General features: G+C 43.5%; 3 non-coding genes across 3 annotated transcripts; all 3 read left to right on the top strand.

Annotated features, from left to right (window-relative positions):
• Window positions 1-7,321: 7,321 nt before the first annotated feature.
• Window positions 7,322-7,515, top strand: LOC133925721 (U2 spliceosomal RNA). Its single transcript, XR_009910990.1, has one exon. It is a non-coding gene; the product is annotated as a U2 spliceosomal RNA (small nuclear RNA).
• A 1,094-nt stretch (window positions 7,516-8,609) lies between these two features.
• On the top strand, window positions 8,610-8,806 carry LOC133925701 (U2 spliceosomal RNA). The gene has a single exon (XR_009910972.1). It is a non-coding gene; the product is annotated as a U2 spliceosomal RNA (small nuclear RNA).
• A 13,010-nt stretch (window positions 8,807-21,816) lies between these two features.
• LOC133925681 (U2 spliceosomal RNA) lies at window positions 21,817-22,013 on the top strand. Its single transcript, XR_009910955.1, has one exon. It is a non-coding gene; the product is annotated as a U2 spliceosomal RNA (small nuclear RNA).
• Window positions 22,014-23,705: the final 1,692 nt, after the last annotated feature.

Here is a 23,705-nt window from a genome sequence, read left to right as displayed (position 1 = left end):
CTTTGGCCGGCGAGGCCCATCCGGTAGGACTTCGGATGGAGACCTGGACTTCGATGGGCGACGCGAGCCTACCTTCCAGCCGGTGCGGTGAGGGCCCAGCTGGGCTTCGGTTGGCGAAGGGGCGTGGTCCACACGCTCCTTCCCACCAGATCTTTTTGTGCTAAATCCTAATAGAGAACGCACCCCAGCCAGGAACCGAGCCCTGTTCTGCACTGCGGTAGGGTGACGTTCAACCACCAGACCGCTCGTGCTTCTGTCTGTCTAGGCACGTTTTATCGCATTGACTATCTTCATAGCGTGTGTGCCATGTATGATAGCAGGCATAGGACTCTGACGAGCACATATTTTTTGTCTGATGTCGTATAGCTAGTGTCGTGTGTGGTATAGTTGTTGGCTAGGGAGTGATTTTCCCTCATGCTGAAGTTTAGTTGCTTGCCTTGGGCTTAGCGCAGGGTGTTAGCTCATACTGGAGGTTGTTCTAAGTAGGGTGTGTCTTTGTCAGTTATTCGTGCAAGATTCTTACCGGTGGGGATTTGTTTACGTGTTGTATGGCTTCGGCTTTCAGAACACTTGAGCTAGTCGGCAAGGGAGTTTTGCCCTTTTGAACTTCGTTAGCACGTTTTACCTCGCTAGGGACTATTTTTCCTCCCGCATGCAGTCGAAACCTGGCACATATTTGTTCATTACTCACATTTCATTTTACATACTTGTTTTACTTAATCATTATTCATTGTGATGTGCCGAAGCAGGGGATCTTGCATACCTGTGTCGGAGTGATTTCGTACACATGCCTATGCATGCATCAAATTATTTATTCTTCATTTACATGCCGAACCATTTAAATGCGGTAATCAACACCTTTCATGCATACAACTATTTATACTACGCACATGTTTATTTTCTGCAAGCTTGCATTACGTGTGCATCGAAGCACTAACATTATTTGCAGGTGTTGAAGCATTTACTTTTATGCGCGCGACGTGTCTATAAGCGAAAGTGCTTATTTTTCATGCATTTTTGTTACATATACACCGAATTAGTTACTCAAATATTAACCTTCATGTGCTCACTTTACACACGCGCCGAAGCACACTATTCTTCCGAATGTGCATTTGCAGGATTCTTAACCTCTGCAAAAATATTTATTATTCGTATGCAGCTCTTTACCCTTCGCATGAGGAGATTTGTTTCTCAAAGTGCAGGATATATCCTTCGCGTGAATGAATAAACGAATGAGAGCTCTTTACTGAAGTATTTATCTCCACATGTGTGCATTGCGTCTACCCATCGCTTGTATGTCGAAGCGCTTATTTTTCATGTGTTCGCATTACATTTGCATCAAAACACGTATTTTTCGCATGAATGTTGAAGTATTCACCTTCTGCGTTTGCATAGCATAAACGAGTCGAAGTACTTGTTTTTATCCTTCACAAGTATATGCGGGTTTTTATTTTCCACTTCAGGGGCTATTTCTCCCTCCCAAGCAGGTACTTACCCTTTTCATGATATTGCTCAATATTACATGCCAAAGTGTCTACTCTTTGCATACTCACATCCTATGTTCTCGTATTGCACGCGTGCCAAAGCATTTACTCTTCCAAATACGTGTGCTAACCCTTCGTTCGAGGAACTTCATTCCTCGCTTGCAGGTTTTGGCCCTTCGTTTCAGGTCTTTACCCTTCGCTTGAGAGTTTTAATTCTTCGGTGCATCGAATCATCCATCATTCATATGTGTTTTATTTTTCATATGGCAAAATATACGCTTCATACATCACATTAATGTGCCGAAGTGTTTAGCTTTTTGTGCATTTGCATGAATACATACTTCACGCATATATACACTTCACACGTTTTTCATTGTATAAGTGCATCGGGATATTTAGTCTCCGTGTATATATCCATCGAACGTTTATTCTTTGCACAGTTGCCGAAGTATTCATTTTCTTTACGCTTGCATTATGTGCATCGAAGCAGCTATTCTTACCCTCTGCTCGTGCGAAGCAAGTGTTCTTCAAGCGCTTGCATTACATATGCATCAAAATGTTCACCCTTCGCTCGTATGGCAAAGCTTTTATTTTTCGCGCGCTCTCCTTACATTTGCGCCAAAGTACATATTCTTCACATGAATGCAAAAGCATTATCTTCTGTATACTTATTACATAAATGCATCGAAGCATTTGTTTTACGCATATGCAGATTCTTACCCTTTGCTAATGGGAATATTTATTCCCCATACACAGGTTTTAACCTTCGCATAGTTGTCGAGGTGCTAATCTTTATGGCGCTTGCGTTTTTTAATGCAACAAAGCACCTCTTAGTTGTGTATACAGGTGCCTCACCCTCCGTGCGAGGGCATATTTATTCATCATGCGCAGGTTTAAGCCTTTGCATGAGAAGACTCTTATTGCTCATTTACATGAATTTTACATCTTTGCAGATGGGGCTTATCCCTCATATTGAATGTTTCATCCTTCGCTGCTACATTTATCATTATACCAAAGCGTTTACTCTTCAATTGTACTTTCCGTGCATCTATTTAACACATGCACAAAAGACGGGGGCTAAGAGTGCCTGCCCCCGTACCGAAGGGAAAAGAGACCTTCAGGAACAAAAAGTCGAAGTGCTGCTTGACCTTAAACAAAGGCAGCAGACCTCTCGACTTAAAACAAAAGGCAGCGGCTAAGAGTGCTTGCGCCAGCACTGAAGGCAAAAGACACCATCGGGAACAAAACGCCGAAGTGCTGATTGACCATAAACAAATGCAGTGCACCTCTCGACTTAAAACAAAAGACAGGGGCTGAGACTGTCTGCCACCGCACCGAAGGCAAAAGAGACATTCGGGAACAAAAAGCCAAAATTATGCTTGACCTTAAACAAAGGCAGCGCACCTCTCGACTTAAAACAAAAGACAGGGGCTAAGAGTGCCTACCCCCGCACTGAAGGAAAAAGGGACCTTCTGGAACAAAAAGCTAAAGTGCTGCTTGACCTTAAACGAAGGCAGCGCACCACTTGACTTAAAACAAAAGATGGGGGCCTAAGAGTGTCTGCCCCCGCACCGAAGGCAAAAGAGACCTTCAGATTACATTAATGCATTTATGTATTTCTCCATGCCGTTGCCAGGCTCCGGTCTGGAGCCGGGCAGCGGCTAAGGACCAAGGGGGTCGAGGATTGCCTCTCCGGTCTAGCATTTGGCCTCACCTCCGACACATTGTTGCTAAGCTTTAGATGGGTTGCCTCTGGAGCATGGCAATGGCTAAGAACCCGAAGCGTCGCGGACCACCTCCGGAGCTTATTCCCAAAGGTTCCAGATGGACTTCGTTGGGTTAGAAATTTAGAACAAATTTGAAAGAAGGCCATACCAACGCCGAACCCAAGTAGTACACGTTGGCCGAGAACGATGAGTTTGCCACTACTTCGCCCAGACCTCCTTAGTTACCCTACATATGTACCCCTACCAGATTCCTGAGGCCACCTCTCCCCATGAAGGAACAAAGCTGGCTACGATCTATGTCAAGTCTTGGTACCTCGGTCATCCGAAAAAATAGCCATCGCCTACGAAGGGGACAAAGAAGCGCGACGCAAAGGCATGAAGGCACACAGACATGCGGTCACCTGTTTGAAGGATCCCCTTACACTTTGTCCCAAAAAGAGATACAAGGTCCAAACTATAGTTTTAACAACTCGTGCATCCGAAGGATGCGTACAAAAAAGCAACACTACAAAGCCAACTATGGCCCACAGCAGGGCCATAGTTGAACGACAAGACAGGGATGTCCCATGGCTCCACTAGAAGATCCCCCTAAGGCCACCTTCACCTCCTACGGGTCTCGGCAGGGGCCGCGCATGGAGTGGCGTACGCACATCATCTACGGCCTGCCGCCACGAAAGCTGATGCAGTAGCCGACCCCTGAGCTGTTGAAAGATGAAGAAGAAAGCTAAGGAGCCACCATCAGGGCCTCCTCCCTCTTCTTCGGACCCTCCTCCCTCGCTGCCGAAGCCATCGGCTTCTCCATAGACACCTACTCCTCCTCGTTGTTCTCCCTCCATAGGAGATCCCAGTCGGTTTCCTCATCGTCATCAAAAATATCGATGATCTTAACAGGCGCGGTCTCCTGAACTATGGGTTGAGCAGGGGCAGAGACGAAAGCAGGATAGCCACTGGCACCACTGCCGGCAGTCGAGACGACCCAGCCCCAGTAGAAGAAGTGGAGATCATTGACATCTCCGAAGACGATGAGGAGGAAGACGATGCCATATTCATGTCAAGGTTAAGTGCTCGCTCGTGCGCAAGTGGTAAATCCAACTAGATGACCCCAGCATTATATCCGGGCTAAGGAGCCACATACATCCAGGAGACGAAGCGGAACCAACGCGGCGTCGATGCATGGCATCCCCCATTAATACCTGGGGGGCTGTGGCCATATCCTGGTCGTTCCGCTGACACGTGGCAACATCTCACGGCAATGCCTCATTTTCTTACACGATCGTCCCGTCGCATTAATGACCTAGACTCCTTTTGGCGCATGCTAGGGACATCGGCACAAGACCCCGAATGAACCCACGCATTATCCAGTCAAAACACGCCAGTGACACATCCCATCCTGCCATCCTCAAACAGGTAAACATGGGGAGTCCCTGATCCCACACGTAATCCCCACTCTGAAAAACTCAAATGGCAAGAAGACCCATCACCAAAGAAGTCCAAAGAATCTAAATCGGCATCAGCACAGACCCCGGAGTGCATCTCCTCCACCTATTCCCCTCCGGCCTCGAGTCCCGATACCTCATATACCAACTCCAACAGGCTCCGAAGCATGCCTCCTTTGCCAATATGTCTTCAGTCTTTGACTTCAACACCGGCTGCACCTTCGACCTCAGCATAAAGCCAGGGGCATGTCGCCACCACCAATGCACCATCAGCCTTGAGCTTCGCCATCAACACCCACGGTTCCCGCCGAAAAACTTCTTGGGGACAGGGAATTGCCTTCTGGCATTCTAGTTACTATACCAGGCTGGAGTGCATTTTCCTCTATTCTTCTCACCCCTCCGAATGTCAGGGCCAGAGAATGAGGGGTACTGTTAGGGGGAAAATAGACTAGCCTGAGGACAACGGTTGAAGATTGCTACCAAATGTCCCTCTAGAGCCTTCGGTCTCCGGACCCTCAGTAGGAGGCCCGACTTTCAGAGGCTACGGGCCCCTTCGGGCCACCTCTCCAGAACATACGTGGACTTCCCAAAACTCAGAGCTACAGCAAGCCTCTCCAGAGCCTTCAGCCTCCGGACTCTCCGCAGGAGGCCTAGCCCATGAAGGCTACGAACCCCTTCAGGCCACCCCTTCGGTGCCTATGGGCCTTCCAAAGCCTAAAGATGCAGCATGTCTCCAGAGATAATTTTAGGGAAGAAAGGACACCCCCTGCAACTAACTTAACATGAGGTGATAGGCGATTAGTGCCGGTGCAAGTGGAGCTTATCCTGACACCCCAGTGCGATGAAAGTCATCCTGACACCCCCGGCAGAGTAGCGCCGGGCCACAATTGGCGATCGGCTCCCCCTCAGGGGGCATGCACCACAATAGTTACCACGGTAGATATTTATCTTCTATGTAAGGTAAAAAGTAGTTATCCAGTATAAGACCCGGTAATTCGGCTAGGTCCTATATATTTGTATATTGTGATAACTTGTACACTAAGCTACATACCACCCTATAAACAGGGGATCGTGATCATCTTGGTATCGACGGGTCACAAGGAGAACGTTCAATACAACACAAAGGGCAACACACAAGACACAGATGTGCACAAACACAATGTCACGCTATGATACTCCCCCTAGATCGATCCATTTTTCTACTATCAATACATTTGTGGTGTTCCTTCCTCTCAAACTTCGTCTCCAATCTTGAGTCTCCTGCTTAGAAGAGACTCTTGCTGTACTTGCCAGGGCAAGACGATCTCCTGCTCCAACAATCCCACTCTTTCAAGGTAGAGACATTTTGTACTGGAAGGTGCGTATGGAGACTTACCTTTTGAGCCAAGGAAATGCAACATGGGAGATTGTGGATTCAAATTATGAGATCCTTGCTGCTCATACTTCTTAGGCCCAAATTGAACAATATGAAGCCAACAAAAGGCTAGAAATATACTGTTCACCAGCTTGAGTCGTAATTAGTTTGACAGAGTCCAGCTCTTCCATACTACTAGAGAGATTTAGACCACTCTTACCGTCTTTCATGAGGGCACTAACCAAATCAAGGCTCAGCGCCAGAGCACGTACAAACAAAAATATGAGATGTTCGTGTATGGCCATGGTGAGTCTTTGGATGCACTGAAGGCCTTTTTCAACCAGCACTAAATGGGTATTTTGTAGTAGTGATGAGGACCTGGCATTGATCGTGGAGAAGTTCACCCACTTCTACAACAACTGACAAGATCTGAGGAGAGGGGGCTCTCGCACATGTTATGAGTGTGGTGACACTACTCACTTCAAGGCAGTCTACCCCAAGCTCAAAAAGAGGGAAGACCGTAACCATGACCACGACAAACACATGAAGAACAAGAAGTATTTTCTCAAGAACCATGACAAGATGGCCAAGAAGGCAGCCATGGCGGCATCTTGAGCATTTGTGGTAGCGCTCAGTGACATCGACACGTCCTCAAGCGAGGATGAGAGCTCAGAGGAGGAGGAGCCATCCATAAAGAACAAGAAGAAGATCAAGGACTTCACTGGCCTTTGCTTCATGGCGGACAACAACGACAATGACCCTGAGCTTGATTCTTCCGAGGTATCACCTTCCTACAACTAGCTTTCTATTCAGGTCGATACCTTGAATGATGCACTTGTTAGCCAGGTTACATTGCTCAAGAAAGCGGTTCTTGAAGTCAAAGAAATCAAGTCTAGACTAGAATGTTCATCTTCTGAGCTTGAGTTGCTTATGTCTAGAGCCAAAGATGAAGAGTGTGATAGTTGCATTGTGGTCATAAGTGAGCTTGCTAAGCTTCAGACTTTACATGTGCCACAATTGTATGCCATCTCTAATTGATCGATGTTTATATACTACATAGGTAATGGATGTCCAAACCAGTCAAAACACATGGCCGCTTCAGGGATTGAACATATCATGGCATCATCATGAGAAATCTTAGCTATCAAAAGATAACCAAAAGGAACGATATGTGAACCAAACCGGATGGGCCTCACCTATAACACTATGACATCTTGGGCTTGCTGATATGTTCGGCTAAATAATTAGAATGCCCACGTAAGGAACGGGGTTGTTTAATTATTTAGTACCACATGGAGCACCATCACACATTCCAATTCATTCCTTTTCTCGGTCTTTTGGCTAACATCAGGTGTAGTATATGTGTTCTTATAATTTTAATATATGATAAGTAGGTTATTTGCCTACTTTGATATTAGATTTTTTTTTTAGGAGAATCCATCATAGTGGCTTAACATCGAGGCCCTCACATGTCACTAGGCGTTGCAATACAGCCCAACCAAAACAAATTAAAGTTAATAAGTCTATGTCTTAGAAGCTTAATGAACTCCATATGTTACACGAAAGAGTGAGCTTAATAATAATTTTTTTATATATTTTTTACTTTTTTATTTAGCGGAATTAGATGCCCATTTCAAAATAAACCCCTATCGCCCGTTCAGGTATAAACCTCACCCGTTCAGTGGGGAAAAATAAATCTCGCCGTCTAGGAGGGCGATCAATATCATCGCCCAATTAGAGAACAAGGAGAGTCCGCCTGACCTACCACCGCGGTTTGCACGGCGGCCATCGAGGCCAAGAAATAGACCTTCTATTAAGAGGGTGAGATTTATAAAAATCCGCTCTCCTGGTGGGTCTGGGAAACAAATCTCCCACTGAGAGGGTGATATGTAATCATCGGGTTCTTTTGACCCTGGTGACTTAATGCTAATCCTAGTGAATTATGCAAATACTTAGTAATAACTGATACTTTGTAAATTGTTAATGACCATGTAGTTACAATGAGAGCGACCCCAATGACCTTTTTTTTTTTCTGCATCCGCCCTTAAAACCAAGTGCTGCACACAGTAGCAGCTTGCAAGATAGAGTTCAGACATCAATTTGGCACAAAAGCTAGTTATTCCTTCCAAATTAGTGGCTGGCTAGTATTGCTGGCGTGATACATATTTTCCTTTTTTTTCTAAACGTACATAAACTTTGTTATTTCCTTTATCAATATATTCATCAGTAAGGGCTTTCCCTTGTTCTAAAAAAGAGATGTTGAGGACTTAATTTTGGTTCATTGAGAAAAGAGCAAGACCAATCTGTATTTGGCCACAATATTTGATTCAGTATTTTCTCTAAGGGAACATTGACTTCATTCTATCTGGCCATTGTGCTTTCTTCTCGTGACAAAAAAAAAAGCAAGGCGAGAAATAAAAAGATAAGTCCATTTTGCTCTAACTGGATACGGCCTGTTAGGTTTGCCAAATTCCGCCCAAGTGGCATCTGCACATGGGATGAGGAGGGACAGCTGAAGGTGCTGTTTAATTAGTACCACCTTGGTCAGCTAAGGTGCCGCTTAGCCGGAGGATGCTATTAAAGAAGGCACAACTCTCCATTACAACTCATACCTTTCTCGGCCTTTTGGCTAAGATCAAGTGTAGTATCTGTTCTTATCAGTTTAATATCTGATACGTAGGCCATGTGTCTACTTTGATATTAAATTTATTTTTTGTGGGGGAGGGTCCATCACAGTGGCTTGCCATTGGGGCCCTCGCGTGTCGTCTAGGCGTTGCACTACAGTCTAGGCCTGGCGCACCCCAACCAAATCAAATTAATTTTTACAAGCTATGCATTAGAAGTTTAATTATTTTTGTGTGTTGCCGAAAGAGTGGGCTTAATTCAACAGGTCATAGATTACGGTATAAAACACCACGCTGCTTTCAACGTGGGGTATCACACCAAACAGAGGGAGAGGAGAGGGTAGGGAGAGGAAAGCAGTCTTGCCGGAATCCATAGTTGCAGAAGGTAACTGTTGGAACCGAAGTCCCGAATAAGGAAAGCCTTCGCTCTAAGGGAAGCCGAAGGCTCCTGGGTGTGTGACACGTGTTTAGAGGTCAACCTTTGGCTTCCGATCGAAGGCCCGCCGCAGGCTTCGCCAACGCGGGCGGCAGGAACTGCAGACGTGCCTTCGGGCTTCGATTGAAGGTCCGTCGTGGCCTTCGCTCGCACAGATGGAGGTCATGGTCCAACCTTCGGGCTTTGACTGAAGGTACACCATGGTCTTTGGTTGCATTTCATGAAACACCACTGCAACACCTATGAGTGTTTAGCCACCGATAGACTTCGACTTGCCATACGAAGGGGGGCGAGAGATCATCCCCAACAATAGCCCCCTACAAGTAAGGTTCATCTTCGATGGGCCGAGCTTGTAAACTGAAAGATGTGTCTCAACGCCATCCCCTTCGGCCCGTCGAAGGCTTGCGGGGGGCAGGTTGCATTTTTGTAGATTCCTGTCTGAATTGTTGGTTGTGGTAAAAATATGAATTTTATTATTATTTTTTTTTTTGGTTTTGGTATGACCATCTTGCCCCTCAACAACCGTTACGTCAATGGGCATTAAATGTCTTCGCTGGACATCGAAACGTGTTTTCAGGCTTCGTTTCGATTTCCAACATGTCTCGTTTTAACTGCTCTCCTTTTCACTACTATAAATACAGCTGCAAGGTGATTTCTTTTTAGCACGTGCCATTGCTCAAGCTGTAGCTCTCGTACGAAGCGTCGCATTCTCTTGCTTCCGAGGTTCTCACCATCTTAGATTTTCGAACTCAGCGTGATGGCACCGAAGGCTAGGTCGAACCGCCCGAAGACATATTGGATTGGGCAGTCAAAAGTAGATGATGAAGTGCTAGTCGGCCTTGTGAAGGAAGGATTGATCAACGACATTTCGATGGTTAAGCTCCCAGGGAGCCATGAGACACCGAAGCCTGCAAATGACGAAGCTGTTGTCTTTGTTGACTATTTTCGCGCAGGCCTCAGCTTCCCTTGTGATGATATGGTGACCAAGGTATTGAAATTATTTGAAGTGTACGCCCAATGCCATTGTGAGGCTAGGTCTATTCGCTTGGGCTGCTCGATCCGAAGGAGCGAAAGCGTCAGCCTGGGCCTTCGCCGCTGCCTGCCGGCTTCATCACTAGCTGAAGCCCGTATTCGCCCGCAGCGTGCAGAGCGAAGCACATTACGGGTGTTTAAACTTCGCTTATTGCGCTGGATTGTCCACGCCCTCCATCGTGTACAAAAATAAATGGCCGAAGGACTGGACGCAATGGTGGTTCTACCACATGGTGGACCAACAGGAATTTCTTGTTTCAAGATGTGAAGAGGTGAAGGGGAACTGCGCCCCCGATGTGCAGTTGAAGGCGTCTCAGTGGCCTACTCTTGAAGCCTTCGCCAGATCCTTATCCTTTCTACTCCGAACGATAATGAGCTTTTTGGGCTGGCCGTTTCGGATAATCAGCTGTTTGGGTTGGCCCTTGCTATCAGTTCGTTGGCTTGCTACTCTGAACTATAATGAGCTGTTTGGGCTGGCCGTTTCGGATAATCAGCTGTTTGGGCTGGCCGTTTCGGATAATCAGCTGTTTGGGCTGTCCCTTGCTATCAGTTCCAATGTTAGACCATTTTTTTACTGCCCAACTGCATGTAATCTTCCTCCCGAAAAATAAAAATAAAATCTTCATCTCATCTTTCCATTCTCGTAGTTTCTGTTTACAAACACATATAGCAGCCAACATTGGTCTAGTAGTAAAACACTTACCCGCATCTAGAGCAATTTCTCCATCATATGCTGCATGAAAATACAACTTTTAGGTGAAATCGATGTAAGTTGAGGTGCTTAGCCCCCAAAGCATTTCTTAATTTCAATAACCAAAAAGACAGTAGCACAAACTGCTTTCTTCCGGTGACAAACAACAGCAAGCCACAACAAAAGAGATAAGTCAATCTGGTCCAGCTGGGTACGACCTGTTAACTTTTGCCAAATTCGGCCCAAGTAGCCTGTGTGCATGGTATCGGGGGTAGGAAGGGCGGTGCAGAAGAGATATTTTTATTTTTTAACTAAAATATGCACCTGTTTTTTAATATTGCATATGTAGATTCCATAGGTCGATGTGGACGCTATTGTAGCCAACTCGATAGGTCCAACGGGCGATAGATTATGGTATAAAACACCATGCTTCTTTCACCGCGGGGTATCACACCAAACAGAGAGAGGGAGAGGGGAGGGGAGGAGAGGGTAGGGAGAGGAAAGCAGCCTTGCCGGAATCCATAGTTGCTGAAGGTAACTTTTCTATCTTAGTATTTTTTTTTTACAATCCAGTTAGTTAGCTATCATCTCTAGTTTTAGATATAGGTTAGGTATAAAATATAGAATTTAATGATATTAGACCTATGATTTTTTGTCTAGACTTTTATAACAATGTACATGTACGGTAAGATTAGTGTCTTAGGGGTACTTCTACTTTTCTATGTAGGTTTTTAGGATAGTTGTAACGCTTGCATCCAATGTTTTAAGGATGCTTGTACTTTTTTATGTAGATTTTTTAGAGATAGTTATACTTTTCTACAACATAGGTTTTTAAGGATAGTTGTAACTACTGGACCAAATATTATTTTAGGGATAATTGTGCTTTTTTGAAGAATGATTTTTTTATGAATAGTTGTAACTGTTTGACCTAGTGGTTTAGGGATTGTTGTACTTTTTGATGTAGGTTTTTTAGGGTTAGTTGTAATTGTTGGACCTAGTATTTTAGGGATAGTTGTACTTTTTTATGTACGTTTTTTAGGATAGTTGTAGTTTTTTGACATAGGTTTTTTTAGATAGTTGTCACGTTTGGGCCTACTGTTTTAGGGATATTTGTAATTTTTTACATTGGTTTTTTAGGAATAGCAGTAATTGTTGGACCTAGTATTTTAGGGATAGTTGTACTGGTATTTGATAATACTTTTTTACTGCAACAATCGTGGGAAGGTATGGCTACCGACCACCCAGAGTTGCTTGATCCACGCGTGGTTGAAAGGCACCGCTCTTACCTAATCACCATTAAGGTGGCTGAGCTCCCAGTACTCTGACTTTGGGTTTCATACGAGCTCATGAGGCAACTACAGATGCCATCTTCACCGGTTGCCTACTTCTTCTCCAGCTATGATCCTATGAGTGGTTCACCATTGGCTGACTAGTATTGGATCAGAGCCCCTACGACACGTAGCCAGATGACATGGATGGACCCAGTGTGGGTTCATTGTGGAGCCGATGACAAGCAAGCTATATGTTTTGAAAATGTTGAATCTATTAATTTATGAGGCTAATCTACGCAGCTGTTGGGGGAAGGCTCAGGCCTACAAAGGAGCCTATGTAGTAAAGTAGCCCATGTAAAGGCCCAAGGGCCTCTTTGTAATATTTGTACCCCATCGAGGGGTGGAGAGGAAGTTTCACCTCCCCCTCACCTGTATAAGGGACCTAAGGGGTCAAGGGCATGGGTTGATTCCTCCTACCTCCACTCACTCTCTTTGCCTAGAATGAACCCATTCGGCACTGTAGCTGGAAATTGTTCGAACAGTTGGCACCGTCTGTGGGATCCAGTTTCAAAGAGTGGCACATTTTATCGCATTGACTATCTTCAAACCATGTGTGCCACATATGATAGCAGGCATAGGGCTTCGACGAGCACATCGTTTTAGTCTGATGTCGTATAGCTAGTGTTGTGCGTGGTATAGTTGTTGGCTAGGGAGTGATTTCCCTCATGTTGAAGCTTAGCTACTTGCCTTGGGCTTAGCGCTAGGGTATTAGCTCATACTGGAGGTTGTTCTAAGTAGGGCGTGCCTTCGTCAGTTATTCGTGCAAGATTCTTACGGCTGGGGATTTGTTTACATGTTGTATGGTTTCGGCTTTCAGAACACTTGAGCCAGTCGGCAAGGAAGTTTTGGCCTTTTAGGCTTCGTTAGCACGTTTTACCTCGATAGGGACTATTTTTCCTCCCGCATGCAGTCGAAGCTTGCCACATATTTGTTCATTACTCGCATTTCGTTTTACATACTTGTTTTACTTAATCAATATTCATTGTGATGTGCCAAAGCAGGGGATCTTGCATACCTGTGTCGGAGTGTTTTCGTACACATGGCTATGCATCACAGCTATATGATGAAGCACTTAATTTTTGAGCATTTGCATTGTATAGATGCATCAAATTATTTATTCTTCGTTTATATGCCAAAGCATTTAAATGCGGTAATCTACACCTTTCACTCACAGAAGTATTTATTCTATGCACATGTTTATTTTCCGCACTCTTGCATTACGTGTGCATCAAAACACTAACATTATTCGTAGGTGCTGAAGCATTTACTTTTACGTGCGTGATGCGTCTATATGCCGAAGTGCTTATTTTTTGCACATTTGTGTTACATATAAACCGAATTAGTTACTCAAATGTTACCCTTCGTGTGCTCGCTTTACATACGCGCCGGAGCACACTACTCTTTCGAATGTGCATTTGCAGGATTCTTAAGCTCTGCAAAAATATTTATTATTCATATGCAGCTCTTTACCCTTTGCATGAGGGGATTTGTTTCTCAAAGTGCAGGATATACCGTTCACGTGAATGAATAAACGTATGAGAGCTCTTTACCGAAGTATTTATCTCCACATGCGTGCATCGCATCTACCCATCGCTTGTATGTCGAAGCGCTTATTTTTCACGTGTTCATGTTACATTTGCATCAAAATACGTATTTTTCACATGAATGCCGAAGTATTCACCATCTACCTTTGCATAGCATAAATGAGTCGAAGTACTTGTTTTCATCCTTTGCAGGTATATGCGGGTTTTCATTTTCCACTTGAGGGGCTATTTCTCCCTCCCATGTAGGTACTTACCCTTTGCATGATATTGCTCAATATTACATGCTGAAGTGTCTACTCTTCACATACTTACATCACATGTGCTCATATTGCACACGTGTCAAAGCATTTACTCTTCCGAATACGTGTACTAACCCTACACTCGAGGAACTTCATTCCTCGCTTGCAGGTTTTGGCCCTTCGTATAGGGTCTTTACCATTTGCTTGACAGTTTTAATTCTTCTGTGCATGAAAGCATCCATCATTTATATGTGTTTTATTTTTTATATTGCAAAAAATACGCTTCATACATCACATTTATGTGCCGAAGTGTTTATTTTTTGTGCATTTGCATGAATACATACTTCGCGCATATATACGCTTCGCATGTTTTGCATTTTATAAGTGCATCGGGATATTTAGTCTCCGTGTATATTTACTTTTCCTTTACACTTGCATTACATATGCATCGAAGCGTTTATTCTTCACACAGTTGTTGAAGTATTCATTTTCTTTACACTTGCATTTTGTGCATTGAAGCAGCTATTCTTACCCTCTGCACGTGCGAAGCAAGTTTTCTTCAGGCACTGGCATTACATATGCATCAAAATGTTCACCCTTCGCTTGTATAGCGAAGCTTTTTTTTCCGCACGCTCTCGTTACATTTGTGCCGAAGTACATATTCTTCACATGAATGTCGAAGCATTATCTTCAGTATACTTATTACATAAATGCATCAAAGCGTTTGTTTTACGCATATGCAGATTCTTACCCTTTGCTCGATGGAATATTTATTCCCCATACACAGGTTTTAACCTTCGCATAATTATCGAGGTGCTAATCTTTATGGCGCTTGTGTTATTTACATGCATCGAAACACCTCTTCATTGTGTATACAGGTGCGTCACCCTCCGTGCGAGGGAATATTTATTCATCATGCACAGGTTTAAGCCTATGCATGAGGAGACTTGTATTGCTCATATACATGAATTTTAAATCTTTACAGATGAGGCTTATCCCACATACCGAAGGTTTTATCCTTCGCTGCTACATTTATCATTATGCAGAAGCGTTTACTCTTCGATTGTACTTTTCGTGCATCTATTTAACACATGTATAAAAGACGAGGACTAAGAGTGCCTACCCCCGCACCGAAGACATAAGAGACCTTCGGGAACAAAAAGCCGAAGTGCTGCTTGACCTTAAACAAAGGCAGTGCACCTCTCGACTTAAAACAAAAGACGGGGGCTAAAAGTGCTTACCCCTGCACCGAAGGCAAAAGAGACCTTCGGGTACAAAAAGACAAAGTGCTACTTGACCTTAAACAAAGGCAGCACACCTCTCGACTTAAAACGAAAGACGGGGGCTAAGAGTGCTTGCCCCCGCACCGAAGGCAAAATAGACCTTCGGGAACAAAAAGCTAAAGTGCTGCTTGATCTTAAACAAAGGCAGCGCACCTCTTGACTTAAAGCAAAAGACAGGGGCTAAGAGTGCCTGCCCCCGCACCGAAGGTAAAAGAGACCTTCGGATTACATTAATGCATTTAAGTATTTCTTCATATCCACATACCGAACATACAGCGATTATAATGTGTATTTCATCTCTAGAAAGGGGTGCAAAGCACCCATTGTCCTACATGACAGGAAGTCGAAGTGCCACTGGTCCTTAGGTAAAGACAACACACCAATCAACTTAAAAGGTGGGCAAAGGCCCAGCAAAGAGGACCGAGATACATTCAGCTTTAGGTAAAGGCAACGCTCTACTCAGACTTCGCTGTAGCCACGACGATTTCACCTCCGTCGACTTCGACTACGTCAACCAAAGGGGCTTCAACCGTGATGACTTCGCCTCCGTCAACTCCGACTACATCTAGAGGTGCTTTGGCCGCGACTACTTCGCTTTGGCCGCGACGGTTTCGCCTCTGTCGACTCCGACTACGTCGACCAGAGGGGCTTTGGCCACAACTACTTCACTTCGGTCGCAACAACTTTGCCTCCATCGACTAGGTGTTGACTACAGCCGCGATGCCTTTGATTTGCCAACTTTGACATTGACTAGAGGGCCTCCAACACACAACTTTGCCTTTGGCAGCTTTGAAATCGATAGAGTGTCATCGTCCATGACTACTTCACCTCCGTCAACTCTGACATCAACACAGGGGCTTCATCTTTGTCGACCATGATGTCGACCAGAGGGGCTTCACTCATGATGACTTCGCCCAAGCCGACTAAGACTACATCAACTATGCAGTATCTTTCACCACCCACAAACATCGGCCAAGAGGGGCTACAGGGGGCACCCGGATTAAAGTCTCATCCCAGGTCCCAAGAGTTTGGCCAGCGCACGTAACCGAAGACACGAGGACACCATGGACTTCAATGAGCCGCGATAGTAGTCTTCAAACTCGGCTACCTACGTTGAAGCTACTTTCATCGAAGCCTCGGCAGCAGCTTTCGCCGAGCACTTCACTGAAGACCCCTTCGCCGGAATCCCCTTCACCGACCAGGATGAAGAAGAATCTTCGACTTTCGCTGAGGAGGATCACCTCCTGAAGCCGTAGTGGTAGCCTTGTCCGAGCACTTCATCGAAGTCCCCTTCGCCGGAACCCCATTCACCAACAAGGACGAATTCTGTCCCGTCTAGGATAATATACTTCTTGCGCCAGAGAACAAAGTTCCTGATGGCTTCCCCTAAAGTTGTGATCTCATCATCTAGGGGAGTTCCAGCCTACCGCAAACGTAGTTGGGAAATACCATGTCCACATGTACCTTTCTAAAACCAGTTATTACAAGGGTAGTGTGAAACATCATCCCTTTCATGCATGATAAGGCTAGTTCCATGCCAACTTCAAACATAAAACTTATAAATGGTTGATATAGCTTGCACGTTTTGGCTTCCTGAATCTCATCGGTAGGATATGCCTTGTGTTCAACTTCCGGAGCAATGGCTTACCTCTTTTTAGGGGAGGCTATTCACAATGACTGTAATTTCTGATAGATAGGTAGATATCGAACATCCTATAAATAAAAATTGAGATTTTATTCATCATATTTAATGGACCTATCGCCTTCCAACTGGTGACATGTTAAAAAATATTATGTTCCAATGCTCTGAAAATTCAAAACACTATCGAAATAGTCAAAAAAATTTAAAAAAAATGGTGTAGAGGAAACTATTATCTAGCTCTTAATTTTTTTTTAACTCAATCAATTATTGTATAGAGACCATTGCACTATTGTCGATGGCACCCTGTTGCATTGGTTATTTCCTAGTAAGGAACTTCATGATGGCCTTCGAATATTGGTAAATGACAAGGGTTGTCAGTATATGTCCAAGTGCATTGTGGAAGGAGGGGTTGCTGATATATATGTAGAAGATGTCTTTGTGCAAGCACTGTTAGATGAGGATGAGGGCCGAGGTGTTGAGGCCAGTGGCTTTGAGGATGAATGGAAGAGATGTCTCAGTGAAAATCAGATGAAAGTGATTACATGGTAGAAGAAATAGAGGCTGTACGTAATATTGTTGTGTATCCTACTGAAAGCAAAGATGAGATAGAGAAGGAGATAAAGACGCTAAAGGAGTTTTACAGTAGCCCAAGCAAGATGGGGAAGGAAGTAGTGGCAGAAGTTGCACAAGAAAATGATGAGGAAGTAGAAGACAAAAGCTCAGATAATGAGTACATGCCAGGAGATGCAGGGACATCAGATGCAAATGAGGAGGCATATGATATTTTGAAGAAATTCAGAAGGTTGAAGAGGCAAATGAAGAATGGCCAAGCTGCGGATTTGGATGATGTTGTGCTAGATGGATTTACACGAAATACAACTGGTTCTGTAGGCATAGAGATTGATGATGATGGGAACGGCACCCCATATGATGACTCTAGTGATGAAGAAATGTCTTCGGAGGAGGTGGACAGTGAAGGGAATGTTAGGAAAATGAATGATGGGTACCTAAGGTTTAACAAGAAGAATGCAATGCCCATATTTAGCTTAGGCATGAAGTTCAGTGGTAAGAAGCAGTTCAAGAAAGCAATAATCAAGTATGATTTGGCTGAGAAGAAGGTCATTAATTTTGTGAAGGATGAGCTAGGGAGGGTGAGGACAAAGTGTGATTGGGCAGGTTGTCCCTGGGTTTGTTTGCTTTCAAAAAACTCGGGGATTGATAATTGGCAGATAGCTACTTTGAGAGATGAGCATGCATGCCCTCCAAGAAGGGATAACAAACATGCTACTTCTAGACGGATAGCTAAGAAGTATGAGAAGTTCATTATGGCTAACCTCATGTGGAAACTCAGTAGCATGAAGACAACTATCCAGGAAGATATGTTTGCTGATGTGAGCTTGTCAAAGTTGAAGAGGTCAAAATCAACAGTGATGCAGAAGTCTTTGGATGCAACCAAGGGTCAGTACCAAAGGATGTATGACTACCAGCTAGAGTTATTGAGGAGTAATCCTTGCAGTATAGTAATAGTGACAAAGGAGCCAGATATGGAGTAGATAGGAGAACCTTGCCTTGTATTTTCATGCTTTGAAGTAGAGGTGCTGGGTGAGTCAAAACCCCAGTCTTTTCAAACAAGTAACAAATGAGCTTTGGTTTAGGCATTGCACATATTAGGGGATAACAAAGGGATTCCTTTCATCTATTTGCTTCTGACTTTAGTTCCATAAACTTCCTAGTGTACAAACTCTCAATGTTTTTTTTAATTCAATCGGTGCTCTGTATTTCCCTGCTCCTTTGCAATTTGATCTCTTTACTTCTGTTATGTTCAAAGAAATTTCATGCCATTGTGTGTGTTCCACGCGAGGATTGACTTCATAATTTGACAAGGAGGGGAAAGTGTTAAAATTAGAGATATCTCTTTACCTTTGCAACTTTGTGTGCCACAATCATCATCTGATTTACACATACAGCTATTGTTTCATATGAGTGTTTCGTAGCGCATAATGTCCAATATAGGTGAAAGGTTCTGTCAGGATTATGCAAACACCGCAATCAGATCAATAGGCTAATGGCAATAATCGAGTCTATTATCCAAGAATTCCTTGAGAATTCACCATCTTTATTTGTCACGTACTGTTGATACAATTTGGTTTGTAAGCACTGAGCAGTAAGTAGTGCCTTCATTCCATCTCCATGGCTGGTGATGCACATTCATGTTCTCCATCATTTAGATGGCAGTGGCGCAATCTTGAGTGAGTCTTGAGTGTTGATACATGATCAAAGTGTTGAACAGAAACAGCAAAATAATGGTGTGAGTATTATTGGATAAGCATATGGCGTGAGTATTATTTGATAAGCACTCCAATTCAGTTGTGCTTCATGTCTAATTTGGTAATGAGCCCTTATGGTTCGAATTCTAAAAGAATAGACACAACATTTCAATTTTTTATGATCTTATCAAGAAAAGAGGATGGTTCCATCCATGGGCCTAAGGGGTTCTGCTGTCGTAAAGGAAAGATCAGTCTGTCCAACCCAGATATGCCACCCGAACTTATGAGGCTATGGTCAAATGTAGATTCGGATGCCAAGCATTTTCAGGACATCATTAGGTTCTTCAATGGCCATTTCTCATTCACTTCTCTTTATTGTCACCTTGACAGCGAGACCACCAACATGGCAAGTAGTGGTATCTACACTTTTCGAGCTCACGGTCAAATGTACCACAACATACATTCATTTGAAACTAATGGCTTGGACCCCCAGCATCTATAGAAGTACTTCTACGATGACGACCCAAGTCTAGAGCACCAGTATCGGTGATGCCACGAGAAGCAACACCGGCAAGACCAAGAAGTCATCGCGAGGCTGGTTGGCATACTTCGTGACAACCCATACTCTTAGCAGTTCAGGAGTATGGGACAGGTCACAGACCTTGAGGATTACTGTGTGACACTAAATCTTGATAATAGGCTCAACCAAAGGATGTATAATGTACCGCTCACTTCAGAGGTGGTAGCCGTGTGGGTCGAGGACAACAAGCAACGGAAAAACTTCGACTGTAGCGTTATCCTGCATAGGAACAACAGTGAGACATATGGCATCTGGTCGTATCATGCATGCTATGACCCTCTGTCATACCCTCTCTTCTTCCCGAGAGGCAAAATTGGTCGGCATCCCGATATCCCAAAGGTTGGTGTATCCATGGATGCGGTTAGGGCGGCTCGTGCGGCTCGTGGTAACAATAGCGAGGATCCAGGTTGATATTCTCGTATAATTAATGTTTTTAGCACGGGTTTTGCCTTTGCATTAATTTATATCTCGATTAACATATGTCATCCAACGCTCCACGCAGGTTCAAATAGTAGGTTGTGCGTCTCTGTGAGGGACTACTACTGCTACAAATTCAAAATGAGGCCAGGGATATTCAACCCGATATTGTTTGGCAAAATGAGGCCAGGGACTACTACTGCTACAAATTCAAAATGAGGCCAGGGATATACAAATTCTCGAGGAACTAAACAAATAGTTGTTGGAGAAGCACATGCTTGGTAAGGTCCTCGCCTATGTCTATGTTGTGGATTTCTAGAAGAGGGGATTGTTGCAAGCCCACTTCTTGCTGATCATGCAGGTCAAGTACAAGCTCGTGTGTCCGGAGTAGTATGATTGTATCATCTCTGTCGAGCTCCCAGATAAGCATAAGTAGCTAGAGCTATACAAGATGGTTGTCAAGCACATGATGCATGGCCCTTGTGGTGTGCTGAACTCCCAGTGCCCGTGCAAAAAAGATCGTAGGTCATGCAAGAACCATTATTCGCGTCCTTTCAATGCAGCTACCATGCAAGGCAAGGATTCCTACCCGGTGTACAGGAGACGGCAATGACGGTCGCCATGCAACGGTTCAAAAATGCCAGCTAGACAACAGGTAGGTTGTCCCTTACATCCCTTACCTCTTGCGGCTGATTTTGGAGGAGTCAAAAATGTTATCATGTGCAAATTAGCGGCTCCCATTACAACACACGAGCATTCAATTATACGGTCTAATTTGCACACACATGCAGGGCAAAGCCATCCTTCATCCCCCAAAGGTACTAGACATAAAAACAGTTACAAATGAGCAGCAGATCTGCCATGTGGCAGCACAGAGAATCACTTTGGTATTAGATTTTTTTTTTTGATATTAGATTTTTTTTTGATATTAGATTTTTTTTTTTTGAGAGGATCTATCATAGTGGCTTAACATCGGGGTCCTTGCGTATCACCTAGGCGGCGTTAAAATACATCCTAGGCTTGGCGCACCCCAACCAAAACAAATTAAAGTTAATAAGGCCAATCCTAGTGAATTATGCTAATAGTTAGTAATAACTGATACTTTGTAAATTGTTAATGACCATGTAGTTACAATGAGAGCGACCCCAGTGACCTTTTTTTTTCTGCATCCGCCCTTAAAACCAAGTGCTGCACACAGTAGCAGCTTGCAAGATAGAGTTCAGACATCAATTTGGCACAAAAGCTAGTTATTCCTTCCAAATTAGTGGCTGGCTAGTATTGCTGGCGTGATACATATTTTCCTTTTTTTTCTAAACGTACATAAACTTTGTTATTTCCTTTATCAATATATTCATCAGTAAGGGCTTTCCCTTGTTCTAAAAAAGAGATGTTGAGGACTTAATTTTGGTTCATTGAGAAAAGAGCAAGACCAATCTGTATTTGGCCACAATATTTGATTCAGTATTTTCTCTAAGGGAACATTGACTTCATTCTATTTGGCCATTGTGCTTTCTTCTCGTGACAAAAAAAAGCAAGGCGAGAAATAAAAAGATAAGTCCATTTTGCTCTACGGCCTGTTAGGTTTGCCAAATTCCGCCCAAGTAGCATCTGCACATGGGATGAGGAGGGACAGCTGAAGGTGCTGTTTAATTAGTACCACCTTGGTCAGCTAAGGTGCCGCTTAGCCGGAGGATGCTATTAAAGAAGGCACAGCTCTCCATTACAACTCATACCTTTCTCGGCCTTTTGGCTAAGATCAAGTGTAGTATCTGTTCTTATCAGTTTAATATCTGATACGTAGGCTATGTGTCTACTTTGATATTAAATTTATTTTTTGTGGGGGAGGGTCCATCACAGTGGCTTGCCATTGGGGCCCTCGCGTGTCGTCTAGGCGTTGCACTACAGTCTAGGCCTGGCGCACCCCAACCAAATCAAATTAATTTTTACAAGCTATGCATTAGAAGTTTAATTATTTCTGTGTGTTGCCGAAAGAGTGGGCTTAATAAGAGCTATCTTTGAAACTATGTTGCCTGAACATCTATTTTTCGCGGTGGGCTCAAGCGAATGAGCTTTCACTCCTAACGATAATGAGCTATTTGGGCTGGCCGTTTTGGATAATCAGCTGTTTTCGCTGGCCCTTGCTATCAGTTCCTTGGTCTTTGGGACACCAAACGTTAGACCATCTTTTACTACCCAACTGCATGCAATCTTCCTCTCAAAAAAATGAAAATAAAAACTTCGTCTCATCTTTCCATTCTCGTAGTTTCTGTTTCCAAACAAGTAAAGCAGCAAACATAGGTCTAGAGCAATTTATCCATCATATGCTGCATGAAAATACAACTTTTACATGAAATTGATGTAAGTTGAGGTGCTTAGCCCCCAAAGCATTTATTAATTTCAATAACCAAAAAGACAGTAGCACAAACTACACTGAGAGTAGAATTTTCCTCATCACTCAACCACCAACTAGCAACTGGCGAACAGGCCAAGGTGACCAACTAGAAAGAATTTGCACAACAAGAGAACTTAACAGACAGCTGTAAAAAAAAAAGATTTCATGGACTTAATTTCTGTCCATTGAGAAAAGAGCAAAACGAATCACAATAACATAAAACTTTTTAAAATGTGACCACAATCTTAGAGTCATTAATTTTTCTAAGAAAACATTGACCACATTTTTTAGTCCACACTGCTTTCTTCAGGTGACAAACAATAGCAAGCCACAACAAAAGAGATAAGTTAATCTGCTCCTGTTGGGTACGGCCTGTTAACTTCTGCCAAATTCGGCCCAAGTAGCATGTGCGCATGGTATCAGGGAGAGGAAGGGCGGCGCATAAGAGATATTTTTATTTTTTAACTAAAAATTGACAATATATGCATCTGTTTTATAATATTGTATATGTAGATTCGACAGGTCGATGTAGACGTCATTGTAGCCAACTCGATAGGTCCAACGGTTGATAACTTACGGTATAAAACACCACGCTGCTTTTGTCGTAGGGTATCACACCAAACAGAGAGAGGGAGGGGAAGGAGAGGAAAGCAGCCCTGCCAGAATCCATAGTTGCCTAAGGTAAATTTTCTATCTTAGTATTTTTTGAAAAGCCAATTAGTTAGCCATCGTATCTAGTTTCAGATATAGGTTAGCGATAAAATATAGGATTTAATGATATTATACCTATGATTTTTTGTCTATATATTTATTACAATGTACATGTACGGTAAGATTAGTGTTTTAGGATACTTGTACTTTTTTACGTAGTTTTTTTATAGTTGTAACTATTGGTCCAGTGTTTTAAGGATAGTTGTACTTTTTTATGTATGTTTTTTAGATATAGTTGTATTTTTCTATAACATAGGTTTTTAGGATAGTTGTAACTGTTGGACCGAATATTTTTGGGATAATTGTGCTTTTCTGAAGTATGACTTTTTATGAGTAGTTGTAACTGTTGGACCTAGTGGTTTATGGATTGTTGTACCTTTTGACGTAGGTTTTTTATGGTTAGTTGTAGGCTATCGTAGCCTACCATTCCCCAACACCCGAACACTGGTGGGCTTCTGCTATGCTTGCCGCGACCTACAGGGGTTTGTGCAATCCATGCATGAAGGCAACTACAG

Source organism: Phragmites australis, chromosome 7 (assembly GCF_958298935.1).
Source record: "Phragmites australis chromosome 7, lpPhrAust1.1, whole genome shotgun sequence".
Classification (NCBI taxonomy): domain Eukaryota; kingdom Viridiplantae; phylum Streptophyta; class Magnoliopsida; order Poales; family Poaceae; genus Phragmites; species Phragmites australis.
Note: the sequence above shows the minus strand (reverse complement) of the source record. Positions and strands in the feature narration are given on the sequence as shown.